Below are 14,250 nucleotides of genomic sequence, written 5' to 3'. Positions count from 1 at the left end.
TAAAATTTTCGCTGCTATGGTAATGGCCCCGCTCCTTTGCCCTCCACGGTCAATTAGGACCCCCTCCCCCCCTCACACGAAAAAAATTTCTGGTTACGCCACTGTGCGCAGGGGGGTGTAAGATTGCTCTAGACCCCCCCCCCCCCTCCCTAACTTGTCAACGGAAACGGGGGACGGGAGGGCAGCTGCCGCCGGGCAGCAAACCTTAGGCAGCCCAATTACCGGCTGCATTTCCCTTTGGACGTGAATACTGCTCTAATGCCATTACACTGCAGGATTTGTGGCGGTTCGAGGGCATGCAACAATAAAAAAAACACATACAGTCATCAGCAAGTCTTAGCTTGAGCAGATCTTTGGGAGCTGGGCAAGACTCTCACAAAAAAAAAAAAGCTTGGCACCCCTCTTACAGGCATTGTGAACTCTTGGTCCTACCGCTGACTGTACATTTCCGGTAAAAAAAAATCACACAGGAACTCCTCTCGGATTTGTCTAAGTGTGCGTAAGCATTGTGACTCTTCCTCATGGACACGCACTCCATGTCGTCATCAATGTTATGAGACTTGATCCGACAAGTATAAGCGACAGCGCTGCGGCGACACGAGCTGCTCTGGTCGGCGGCGCAAGCGAAGTACTGCAGGTGGCGGGGCCAGGCGCGCTTGTGACGTTCCGTTCGTTTTGAGCCGTTATCGCTCTTTAGCCCTCCTCGTCCGCGAAGAACCATTCTCAACCGTTCTCCGGCGGCGGCTGCTTGTGGCACGGCCGCGCGAACCGTATCTTGAAAGCGAACTGCATTGTGGACAGAGTGTGCCCACTGCTGAAAACTTCACGCGCTGTGTTCTCACCGTTTACTTCGCTTTGAAAACAGACGCGCGTTCACCTATCATGAAAGTGATCTGCGAAAAGCGCATAGTGCGGCAAAAGCTGAAAGCTTCGTGAGCGCAGTGTTCTCGCCGCTTCGGTCGCGTTGAAGCGAGAGCTAGCACGAAGGTGAATTCACTCACTGCTGCGGGCTCTATTTTGAAAGATATCGTGCGTTACGGACTGACGGGCGGATGGTTTTTCTTGTTGGGGAAGTATAGAAATGCTTCCGTTATAAAAAAATATCGCAGGGTTCGCGAATTTGGCGATAAGAACCATCACCAATCTACTCCCCCGCCCCCCGCTGAGCGATGCCGTCTTGATCGCCCCCCTCCCAACCCCGGGAAAAGGGACACTACCTTTCTATCTCAGTTGAAGAAAAGATGATGAAACGTCAACAACGACAATAACGGCATTTGCTAACGAGTTGTCTTGTCTAACAAGTGGCCTCTGAGATTTGCGCGCGAAGCTGGCGCGCGCGAACCTGAGAGGCCATAATTGGCCGCTTAATAGCATAAAAAGACAAAGATAATGCCAAACGACAAAGCTAAAAATTAAAACAAAGAACAGATCTTAGCTATACTGATTGGGGAAAAGAAATAAAAAAAATTAGACAACCGCAACACACGCCACTAAAGCCACCACCGCCGGCATAACGCGGAAGCAACAGTTGGCAACATTCACTCGCGCTTCATTGCTTCGTCCGCTTTGTCTCCGCAACGACAGCCGCCATCTTCTCGCGCCTAACGTTTTGTATGGTTTTGTTCTCTGCAATCCGCGCACACAGCTCATCGGTGGCTGCACGTCTGCTCGGCGTCGTAATGCGGCCTGCGTCATTTTCTGGTGCTCGCGCAATCGGTGTGAAACATGTCGCATGTGAAATGTTTGATAGAAGTGCCTCACGTCCAAGTCAAGCCGCCGTACGAGTGTATGGCTGTGCGCCCCGTTCTCGGAAGCGTCGACGGGTTTCCGGCATGCGGATTTCAGGTACGTGCAAATGCTTTTCGCCCTCCTATTGAGCTCCGGAGCAAAGCGTGCAGTATTTCATGTGAAAGATGCAGTGCCCGTCATGATGGTGTGAATATCGAGCGGCAAACGAGAACTTTGGCACTTAGAGCACACCGCGGCTTCTGAGTCAGCGTGGAAATTGTTTTACGTTACCGTGATATGTTGCTGTCAGTCTAATCTGCGGCTTGTGGACAGCTAGCCCACTGACTTTTGCTTGTGGCAGCGATAGGTATATAAATGGAAGCGGTATTAATTTTCGAGAGCAGAGAGTATTTTCGCTCGATGTTTGGTCGTGTTCATGGCGTTATGAAAGCTAGAAAACTAACTGGCTTGATCGTGCTTAGTTCCAACTCCAAGGGGCGTAACGTTGGCGCTGTATATGTTTGTTTTCGGTGTCATATGAGTACCACTTTCATGCTTTTGTTGCATGAGAGTGGTTGCTGCTACATGCCTTCTGGGCAGAACACAATAAAAGCAATTTCCTCACTCATACGTATGCAATGTGACGTAACAAAATTTTCAGCGTTTTATTCGGAGCGTAAATATCCAGTATAGTTTGGTAAGAAACTCAAATTCTGTCTTAGCTTAGTAGGCGTGAAACAAGTGAAACTCTCATTCCTTTTCGAATTATTCGCCCGAACCGCACCGCCCGCAGATGCGTCATCGGGTAATTTACAGTAGCTTCGCTACGTGAGTTGTTTTATGCGCCAATATTGCCCGGTTAATTATCCTGTTAATTTATGCCGACGCTCGTTCGTCTTGATTTTAAGCGGTTACTATCCCCGAGTACCGAACGATGCCAAACTTGTGAGGTGTAGCAAACGCGGGAAATTCAAAGTGGCGTGGCTGCAAGTTCCTGTTTTTACGTTTCTTGCATTCAACGCCAACAGACACAGTATCACTGATTTATTTTCCATTTCTGCTGTACTTGATCAATCTAACGTGACAACTGCGTTTGCTCTTTAATTTTCTCCATTTACTGTGTATTCAGCTTGGCTGCCGCCCTCTCTTAGAGGACGCCGCTGTGATAGCTCTTTTGTATAGCACATGCCTCTAGGTCCTTGTGTTTCAAGGCCTCTGGCGAGGCAGCAGTGCTCCAAGTAATTTTACCATCCTATATATTTTCTATTTTGCATCATTCTTCCACAATGGATTTTAATGTTCATAGTATTCGTCATTTGTCACCACCATAATTTTATAGCACGTAGATTTTACGCACTTTACAGCAACAATTTTTAGGCCAGTTCACAGCCAAGTCACATCTTCCATAATACATCGTGAACATTACCACTTGTCATGGCGCTCTTTGGTCAAACCTGGCCCTTGCGCCATAAAACGCCACGCATCATCATCATCAGCTTGGCTGCCAGAAAATGCTTGAATTTCTTTCAGTATCAAAGTGACGAAATATTTCACTGACGGCCGTGTGTGAAACACGCAAGATGACAAAACTGATAGCAAAATGATGAGATATTTCTTTTATAGCGTTTGGACTCGACTTTTGGTGAGGATGTCGATCGACCTTGGGCCTGGTGACAGCACACCCGACATCGCCAAAGTGCAGCCTATCAGTTGAGTGCCCCCGAATGGACCATCAACATCGGAAAATGAAGCAGAGCCAGGTAGGGGCAATTTTTACTTTGGAACAGAATACTGACAGCTGCCTCTTTTTTTAAGAATTAAATAACATATTTACAAACCGATCCTTTCTCTTTGTGCAGCCTATATAGAATTGTTTTTCGCTTGTTATACAGACCTTCAGAAAGCAGTTCTTCTGAACCCTTTTTACATGCACAAATAAATAAAGAGGAGTGCGCTTTCTGAAGAAATTGATGCACTGAAATGTGCGTTCGACACACAGTGAGATGTAAAATAACCAACTTTAAAGCGGTAAAAAAAAAGTTTGAAACATGTTCTAACATCATAACCCGCCTTGGCATACGGATCTAAATATAACAGCAACAGAAGTGCATGCAGAGAAGTGTTTGGAAATGTTTGCAAGATATGTACATTGTCTAAGAAATTGTTTTTATTTACTTGGAGCTTCTTGGTGCCATGGCAGTGCAGTAAAAGCTCAAAATGATGCCCCTGCTCCTAATAAAGCACCTTTAAATTTTAAAATTAAATTATGGGCTTTTACATTACAAAACCTAAAGTTTTGGGAACCTGGATTCTTTAATATACACCTGAATCTAAGTGCATAAGCGTTATTGCATTTTACCCTCATTGGAGGGCAGCTGCCATGGCCTAGATTGAAGCTGGGACCAGCATGACTGAGCAGCATGGCATCATAGTAAGTGGGCTATAACACCAGGTCAAAATGAGAAATACCGCTTAGAACTACCAACTTCTTGGCTCACAAGCACTTTGAACTAAGTTAGAGGAGTATGGAGTACTGACAGCGACCGTTTATGTACCAATTTCTTTTTAGGCTGACTCCATTATTAGGGTGCGAAGCTTCAATTAGTCAAAACTAGCCTAAATTACAGAACCAGCTCAAAACACGCACCATGTATAGCTGGATTTGGATGGAGTCAATTCATGTCGCCGAAAATGGAAGTGGCAGTCACACTATTTCATGCATTTTGCCTAAAACATATTCAATAATAATTAATCAATTTCTAAAATATTCTTTTCAAAAAGTTTTTTTCAAGCACGAAAGGAGGAGCCAAATGGTGTTCAGGTGCAGGAGCGGTTAGTTGCACGGCACTTCTTGCATGTGTTCACTGGCTTCTTTCAAGCTTGAAAAAAAAAAATTTGTTGCACCTACTGAGCAGTAGAAAGCTGGATTGGGAATTTTTCAGAATGCTCTACAATTTTCGCACTGACACTTTTGCTTTGAATAAAATATTTGAGCAGTTAAATAATTGTTAATAACTAATTACCTAATTAGAAAAAATGCAAGAATTGGTTTCACTTCCTCAAAACCATGGCAAACGACATTACCTTGGTGCTGTCCAGCTATGTGGCACTTGTACATATTTAAAGCTTGCACATGTCATACAGACAACCTGGTAATTACAAGGCATATATAGAAGTGGCTAAGTTGTGTGAGCCAGCCATGTCTAGCGAATCATCAGAAACAGCCATGTTTCTTTGACTTAAGGGCATGATAAGATTTACATGCTCGACACCTTGTATCAGTGTGCTCTAGGCCTGTTCGTAGTTCTGCTGATACATAAACAATATTTCTCCACGTGTAAGCTCATATGCATCTTTCAAGTATATTGCCTCGTGTGTCCAAAATAAACCATCTTCGCGCTTCCTTCATTATATCTTCATATGTTGCTGTGCTAAATTTTTAACATGCAACTGCACAAATTTTCATCTAGTTTTCATATTTCCTCGTTGTTTGGTGGCTTTATTTCTGAACAAGTTGTTTTCGTTAAACCCTCTTGCACACAGCAGTACTCAGCATTTCAGCTTAGAGTACGTTTTTTTTTTCAGATTGACATTAATACACCTTGCCTGGGCAATGTAAGGCATTCTACATAACACGGCCCTGCAATAATGTTTTATAATGCATTCCAGCATCATGCAAAACTGTTTACTTACCAGATTAGAATATTTATAAGTGTTGGAAGTAACAGAACTGGAAGAAGCCAGCAGATAATGAGGCCAAGGAAAGCATACAGGAACATGTTTTAAGTTTTTTTATATGAAGTATAGAAATGATAAATTCTAGGTAAGTGAAAGTGAATTAAAAGATATCCACCTGTGGGTGGGGAACGGACCCATAACCTTCACATTACGCATGTGATATACTAACCACTGTGGTACTACGGCCGTGTTCGAGCGTCGACAATCTGAGGGGCCATTGTGGACGGTTGAATGCTGCCTCGGTGGCACAGTGGTTAGTGCATCGCATGCCTAATGCAAAGGCTGTAGGTTCGTTCTCCCCCCATGCCTGGTTGTTTTTTTTTTGACCATTTTCATTTCCCTTTATCATTTCTACATTTAAATAGAAAATTACAAATAAGTTTCCACGTGCCTTCCCTGGCATGTTCCAGCTGTGATTCAGAAAAATTTTGACCCTCAGTATCCTTTCTTCTCGTTTGGAAGAACAGGAGCTTCATTTTAAAAATAATGAATTCACCTTGTTCAGTATCTCAATGTGGTCTCAAAACTTATCACAGCATGTGTATTACTAAGTGAAGTTTTTGATAAGGTGATGATATAGCATGGGACCTAATTAGTAGCGTTTGTGTACAGATATATGACTAGTCTAATAAATAGGAGGATTTTATGAAGCACTTCTAACATGGTCTGAGCATGTGTTTAAAAAAACTAATCTAGCATGATTTCAGGCATAATGGTTGCCCCTGAAAAATATTTGGATCATCTGCATTGGCATTGTTTTTAGAGAGCTCCAATACTGCTTTGATAGAAGTAGCCTCGTGGAACATGAAGCATCGCTTCTTGCTGAGTCAAGGAAATATTATCTGCATATCTGAGGTGCATGTGTCATATGCTCGAATGCTGTGTAAAGGCTGCCAATAAGAAAATTACTTAACTTGCCTTCCAGAGACTTCTTCGGTAGTCTATGCTACTCGATCATAAACAATTTACCATAGTGAACATTCATCACAGTTGGCTTTGCAATGTTTATGAAAAATACCACAATTGCCTACTAGACATGTGACTGCACTAAAACTTGGAATTAATGGGCAGTAAGATTTATAGGACAGCAAAGCTTAGTTTATTACTCCTGTTTCTGCCATAGTTTCTTACAGTAATTACTAGAGGGAACTCTGGTGCTGGAGTCGTACCACCATGGGAATGATGGGAAGCACATGAATTTGTCTGATATTCGTGCTTGTGAATTCAGACGTTCTTTTGGCTTCGTATATTATACGCTATATAAATCTTATTGTCGTAAATTTCAGCGCAGTCTGTACTCTTCGAAGTGCAGAAGACGGCGCCAACACGCACAATTGATATTAATTGCAACGATTGAGCTTGTCCACGTGGCCAAATCGAAAGGCGCCAAGCGTCTCTACGCACTGGTATGCCCGCGATAAATTTATCATGGCGTTGCACTCGCTTGTCGTTACATGCCTCCGTGGCTTAATGGTTTCAATATCAGACTTCTGTTCTAGAGTTCCTGTGTTTGAATCCTGTCGTCGGACGATTTTAATGTTTATTTATTTATTACACAGTTTATTGTTGAAAATGACTAGTTTACAAAGTCACAAAGCCGTTTGAAGCCAAACAGACGAAGTTTAGGCAAATCCATGTACTTCCCATAATTTCCATGCTGGTACAGCCGTTCTTGTTTCATCTCCTGTGGACCCTAACGTCAGAGTTTCCTCTAGTAATTATTGTATGAAACTCTTATTTCTCCACCTCACTCGTGTAGAAGTGGCACCACACCTGCTGCGTAAACATGCACTACCTTTTGGCCAAGTGCAGGGAATGCTGTGAACTCGCCCTGTACAAAGCCTGCACTAAGTAAAACAAATCACAACATGCAGTTGCTGCCACGTTGAACTGGTGGAATGAGTAGTGAAATGCAGCACCTCCTGAACTAGTTCAGAAAGTGCAGGTTAATCAAGTGGAGATTATATAGTAACAGAAGTTGGTTGATTCTGCATTACATTCACGAAATATACTTCATGATACTTTTCCATTTATTTCCTCAGTTATTAAGAATCCCTTTTGAATTGTTGGACAAAACTACAGAATGCCAACATATTTTCTAGCATTGACTGGTAGCAAACACGTCAAAACTTGTTCTAGTTTCTGGATTGCCTCTTTAGCCGTTAACCCCCAAGTTAATTCCGGAAGAATGTACCAAATTTTTTACGTACTCAATTTTTCGGTGTCATTCTCATTCTAAAAATATACTACTTCATTGGTCTCTGGTTAGAAATAACACAAAAATAAGAGCTGCCCTTGAGGGCAGCTTTCCCTCAATGCCGACTGTAACTCATCTTTGACAATAAGAGCAGCGTAACATCGGGCAGAAAGAGTGCGACTCGTCATTGGCGATATTGGTACTACCTCCAGTCACTAGTACAGCTTGGGATCAATGGTTAAAGGTTGCGACTTTGTTGCTGCCTAATTTTAATTCTGCAGCTGTTACACTTGGGTGTAGCGTGTGTATGTACGTGTGCATGCATTAAAATGACTTCACGCTAGAGCAAAGCAACTGCAGTGCAGAGAGGCATTAGTCATCTTTATATATTTGCTTTGTAAAGATGCACTAAGGTTATCTTTTGCAGTATAGACTTGGCGCTCATTGGCCAAAGATGCCCTTGTGCTACTAAAACCTATCAATTATTTCGCTTTCGGTCTGTGAGTTTTAATTTGTTTTTCTTGAACTGTGCAATTCCCACTCACAGGAGTGCATGTCATCTGAGGTGTTCCTTTTTCAATCAAGAATGTTTAGGTTGTGTTTGTGAAACTCGATTTCTTGCCTCAGACGAGCTTGTACAAACTGACCAAGCTGATAATTCTACCTGCTTATATATTAAATATGTTGCAGTTATGAACCCTCATAATGAATGACACATAGTATAAAAATTTTATCTAATAAAACAATTTAACGAAATTTTTCATGTTTTTCGTGTTCATGTTCACTTCTCTACTCTAGTGTCCTGTCTGCATGCCTCACTTCGTTTTTTTGCATATTGAATACCGTATAAACGTAACCATGCTTTTTTACCACAATGCAGGGGGAAAAGGTTCCGGTAACACCATGCATTAAGTATGGTGGCCCAGATGTGTATGCAAGCAACCTCCTTCATCTGGACCAAGAACTACTCTGCAGTGTCTCGCAGACTTCCATGCGAAGCCCTCAACATTCTCGTCTCAGTGGAATGGCTGCTCATCTATCTGCGTGTCCATCACCAAGACGGCCAGTTGTAAAGCTCCTGTACCCGTTTAAGAAAGCTTAATTATTTTTTTATTTAGTTTTCATGGTTGGCCGTAGAATCTTAACATTTTTGATGTTTCTAACATTTTTACCTGGCACAAAGTGGTGCAATAACTTTAAACCAGTGTAATGTATTTAAGTGATGCTCACTCTAATGCCTATCTGGTTTTGTTTGTGTTTAAGAAATTTGAATGTCTAATAAGGTAACGGCATTTGAATTTGTCATCATTGCTCGTTTCAGTGAGCTGCTAGGAAATAAGACGCAAAGATTATCACACGCCAGTTGTAGCATTTTTGTTTTCATGAGTAAAGTATACACGATTCAAAAGATGGAAAGTGAGGAAAAAGCCTCAAGAACATAATCAACCTAGGATTGTCATGTCCTTACAACTCTGCAATGACTAATGCCTCATACATCTTCGGAGCACATTGGTCGCAATGCCTACAGGTATACTTGATAAGAGAATAGCTTGCACTCAGATTTGCCACGCAGTTGGCTGATGGCTTTTGTTTGTCGTCGTCATGTTACTACTATGTATTGAATATTCATTTAGATGTGCTGCGGTTTTTTGCAGTCACCTATATATATATGTTCTTCGTTTCAATAAACATTTAGTTGAGAGTTAGCGCTCATCCTCTCTGCTTCTAGTCTGTGTCCGTGTCACTTCGCGCTACAATCCAAGATCATGTTACTGTACCAACTCGCCCAACTTTCTATCCTTGTGTTAAAGACAGACTCAGACTTGTTATTACTTATGTCACCGGTTATTTTTGTGCTTTATAATAAGATGCAGTGCTTTTCGAATGAAAACATGTAATAGTTCGTAATCAGGTTAATTAAAAAACTGTTCTGCTTAAAATTTAATTGAGCAAGCCTGTGCCATTTTTCGGTGCTTATGTCTTTGTATTGGTATGGTTTTACTCCTTATTTTCATTCTTACACTTAAAATGTGCAAACATTATTATGTAACCATTTCTCTTTAATGAAATAAATACTTCTGCCATTTCGTCACAAATTATACAATGATATTGTTCAATTACATAACCTTAGACTAGCTGATTGTTATTCTGGTAGCTTAACTTACAATGCCTGTGGAATATTCTATGCAAGCACATGGTGAAAAATAAACTAAATTATTGGGTATAAGCAGGTCACTGGCAGTAAATGGAGCATACATATATTTCAGGAAATAGTGCATGCTTATATATTGAGCTGCATGCACAGCTACACATGCTGTTTTGTTCGTAAATGCTGAAACATTATTCGGCGTGGAAGCACTTTGTTCTTTGGCTTTCAGTGCTACCTTTAAGTCATATGTGTGAAAGTACTAGTAGAAGCATCCCGTGGAGATAAATGACAACTTCGATGAATAGAGGTATAACATGTGTGCTTAAAACGGCAAAAAACTTCTTGACAGGCAAAGGTATGCTTCTCTAGTACTGCACTTGTTACCGTCGCCAATCCATGCATTGCTTGCGCTCTATTGCATTCAATATGAGCTACAACAACGAGCTGTGTTCTCTTTCCCTCCTGGTCGAGCTGGTGTTGCGAAAATTTTTGACCAAGAAAAGTGGAGGTTTTTAATTATTTCTGAAATGCATGTAACCATGCTTTTGGCTGTGTGCTGTTTCCACGGGGTTATAAGTACTGGTGCACCAAGGTGCGGGAGATCCTGTGTCGTTAGTGCAGCGCGCATTGTTATTGCGCTCTGCATCCTGCCGGCAGTATACTATCACTGCAGAGGAAGATTACGAAAAGCATGGCCTGTGTGCCTTGCTGCAATGGCGAAACCTTAAATTGTTTGCCTGAAAGGGTCGCACGTTATGCTACCACATGACGGACCAGAAGCGCAATATGAGGACGCCTCACAGATTCTGGCTCATACTGAACAAGGTAGTACCATAGCTAAGGCTAGGCAGCGTTCACAACAGCTAGTCTGCCCATTAACTACATGGCTGTAGTGAACGCTAAAATACTTGCAGGGATAACACCCTTTTGGAAGGGTGTTGTCCATGCTACACCCATATTGAAAGGGGTGTGTCTGTGTTACACCCCATATAAAAAGGGTGTTTGTTTTACACCCATAGGCGAGGTGACGTCATATTAACACCCCTTCTTTTGTGGGGTGTTAATTTGCATCCCGTTGCTTGGGGTGTAGCAATACACCCAAAAAGGGTGTCACCCATGGGACAAGTCATTTACACCCTTAAGGGTGTTAAAATTTTTAGAGTGTAGTCACGTGGCAGGATAGCTACTTATATCTCACCTCGCTGTTTCATTTCCGAGGTATTAACTCATAATATGTTCGCAAATTTTCACAAGTATTGACATTCAAAGGTTCTTGAATTCTGTTAGGCCTAGATTAGTTTCAGTGCCGTTTGGATTATTTCCGCTGGAGTTTGGATTAAATTGAGTGGCACTCGGATTTACATCACTGGCACTTGGACTAAATTGACTGGCGCTTAGATTATATTCACTGGCGCTCTGATTAAATTGTGGTATATCGAGGAATGCAAGGAGAAGGGACGAAGTTTCTATGAGGGCTATAGCTGACTCTTCTAGGAACACAATATGTTGCAGGCACACATACGGAAGATCCTTTTGCATTTTCCCAACAAGAGAATCGCATAACAATGCTTTTGTACAAGCAGATCCTGTCCTTGTTTATTTATTTATTTATTTATTTATTTATTTATTTATTTATTTATTCATTAATAAGTACTGCAACTCCAACTTGCGGTTTTAGGAAAGTGGATTTACGTTTGTTGGGTTTCGCGAATTGACAAACAACTGTAACAAGAAGAAAAAATACACCGAACGAAAGTGCATATTTTGGCAATGTAACACAATACTTCACTGGAACCAAATATATAATAAGCATAGCACGACATGCAAGACAAATCACTGCTGGAGGTACACAGCAAAAAGGTTTACGGATGGTTGTGAAACGACTTCATTAGTAAGTATATTCCACTGAGGTATTGTGCTAGGAAAAAAACCAATGCTTAAAGTGTTACTCCGGATGGAGAAAGGAGTGATTATCATGGCGCGTCACTGCCTTGTGGCGTATCCTGTAGAGAAAGAAAGTATGTGCGATATGTCTACCTTTAAATAACCTTTAAACAAATGAAACAAAAATTCAAATTTCAAAACACGATTTCATTGTGTTAGTGTTGGTAGGTTCCCGTTTGATAATAAAGAGGTGATTGAAGTTCGCTCAAAGCGGTTGTAAATAAATCTTACCACTCTCTTTTGTATTTATTCAATTTGGTTGACATGTTTTTGATTGTAAGGGTACCAAATTATAGGCGCTTAACCTAAGTGGCTTGAACCGTTGCCTTAGATGTCATAAAGCGAACAGCGGGAGCAGAAAGTTTAAGAGCTCTTATTAAATAGAAGTTAATTATACGAGCTAACTACTATATTTGTGTGTTTCGTCCAGCTAGGGTATTGTGAAATCTAATGACCAAGATACTTGTAGTGTGCCACTTCCAACAGAAAGACGTTACAAGCTGAATATGTGAAATGAAGATGGTTATATTTATAGGAAATTTTCATGAAACATTCCATTCAATATTAAAGGGAAGCTGAAGAGTCTGTCCAATTCAATAAGACGCTCATATACGGATGCGGGAACCTTATAAACCATGTAGGTAAAATTTGGGGTTTTTTTTCAATTAGGAGTGACGTAATCGTCGGTTAAAATTGCGCTGTAGCTCCACCCCCCGTCGAATGCCGCACGCTGCTGCTGACGCTGACGATGCGAGCGGAGACCGGAAACCGCGGTGTTGTGACGTCAACTCTAGTGTTTCGTTCCTTCGCAGCGTCAAATGATGCTGCGAAGGAATGTTGCTTGTCAAATGATGGAAGCCCTACTTATCTGCGTGGATGAGCATATAGCAGCTGCTTGGACCTAACCTTCGTTTCACGTTCGCTTTCGAAAAGTGCACTGGTTTCAGATTTAGAAACACGGGGTAGCGACCACATCCCAACCTATTTGAAGATCGAAGGTTTGACTAGCTCCAAGTCCTCCAGAACCGTCCAGTGCACCGATTGGCCTAAATACAAAGTAATAATGGAAGACTGTTGTCGTGACGGCACCTCCTATAACCTACAGGGCGCGATAAAGGATGCCATGCAAACAACCACGCATTTGGTTTCGAGGACTTCTCCCCGCACCGAATTCGACATCGAACCAGCAAAACTTCGAGCAATTCGCCGTCGTGCGGAGCGAAGATATAGAAGCACAAAGTCCAATCATGAGTTGAGATTAGCCAGACGAACACAAAAGAAAATACAGCGTCACATGAACAAGCTGGCTTCGCAACAATGGGCATCCTTTTGCGAGTCCCTGGATCCGCGAAAACCTTTGTCGATTATATGGAGGACTGTTCGTGGCCTTCGCCCAACCTTTGGTCAGCGCCACCCGTTTAAATCTCTGGCACTTTATCTACAATGTAGAGGTATTGACGTCGCTGAATCTTTCTGCAGAAAGACTGCTGGCGAAGAAAATTCCGGTGGAATGGGTACGGGAACGCTCGACCACCCACTGTTCTCACGCGATCCCCGCATGGAATGCCCTTTTTCTGTAGAAGAACTAGAAGCTGCGCTGGCTTTGTGCAGGCGTACTTCAGCGCCAGGACCTGATGGCATTACATACCATGCCCTGTGTAACCTAGGAGACCAAGCTCGGAAGGCACTCTTGCTCCTGTGCAACGATTCCTGGCAGACGGGTACGGTTCCGCAAGAGTGGAAGTCAACTCGCCTCATTCCACTTCTCAAAGCTGGCAAGTCGCCTTTGGATATTTCCTCATACCGTCCGATCACACTTGCCAGCTGTTTCGGAAAAACAATGGAAAGAATGATTTTAACACGTCTGGAATGGTACTTAGAGTACTATGAAATCTATCCACATGTTATGGCCGGATTCAGACGGGGCCGTTCGTCAACCGACAGCGTTGTTGACTTGATAACACTTGTGCAACACCAAAAGGCCTGTAAGCGACTATCTGCTGCTCTCTTTCTAGACGTTAAAGGAGCTTATGATAATGTCACCCATGAAGCCACCCTTAGCACGTTAGAAGCCGTCGGACTTGGTGGTAAGATGTATATGTGGGTTTGCAACTATTACAGAGGAGACCATTCTACGTGCACACAGAAAATGGCCCGACATCCGAGCATTACGGTAGCCGAGGAGTCCCTCGAGGAGCAGTGCTTAGCCCAACTCTTTTCAATCTCACCCTCAGTGGATTAGTTTACAACCTGCCAAGCACCGCACGACTTTCCATCTATGCGGTCGACATCTGCATTTGGGCATCAGGTGTAACACGACTTCAGCTTCGCGCTCGGCTTCAGAAGGCAGCCACAATGACATCTTGCTACCTTCGTGAACAAGGACTTGAAATTTCATGCGGAAAGTGGGCAATGGTGGCCTTCACGAGGAAGCCAATGTCTGGTTACGGCGTATCTATTAACAGACAACTTATACCATACAGCAGAAGTCACA

General features: G+C 42.6%; 1 long non-coding RNA gene across 1 annotated transcript; it reads left to right on the top strand.

The window, feature by feature from the left end:
* The first annotated feature begins 1,716 nt into the window (after positions 1 to 1,716).
* Positions 1,717 to 9,616, top strand: LOC135917108 (uncharacterized). The gene is made up of 3 exons (XR_010569185.2): positions 1,717 to 1,845; positions 3,352 to 3,488; positions 8,544 to 9,616. It is a non-coding gene; the product is annotated as an uncharacterized lncRNA (long non-coding RNA).
* The last annotated feature ends 4,634 nt before the right edge of the window (positions 9,617 to 14,250 follow it).

Source organism: Dermacentor albipictus, chromosome 1 (assembly GCF_038994185.2).
Source record: "Dermacentor albipictus isolate Rhodes 1998 colony chromosome 1, USDA_Dalb.pri_finalv2, whole genome shotgun sequence".
In the NCBI taxonomy this organism is placed as follows: domain Eukaryota; kingdom Metazoa; phylum Arthropoda; class Arachnida; order Ixodida; family Ixodidae; genus Dermacentor; species Dermacentor albipictus.
This window is presented reverse-complemented; position numbering and strand designations above follow the sequence as displayed.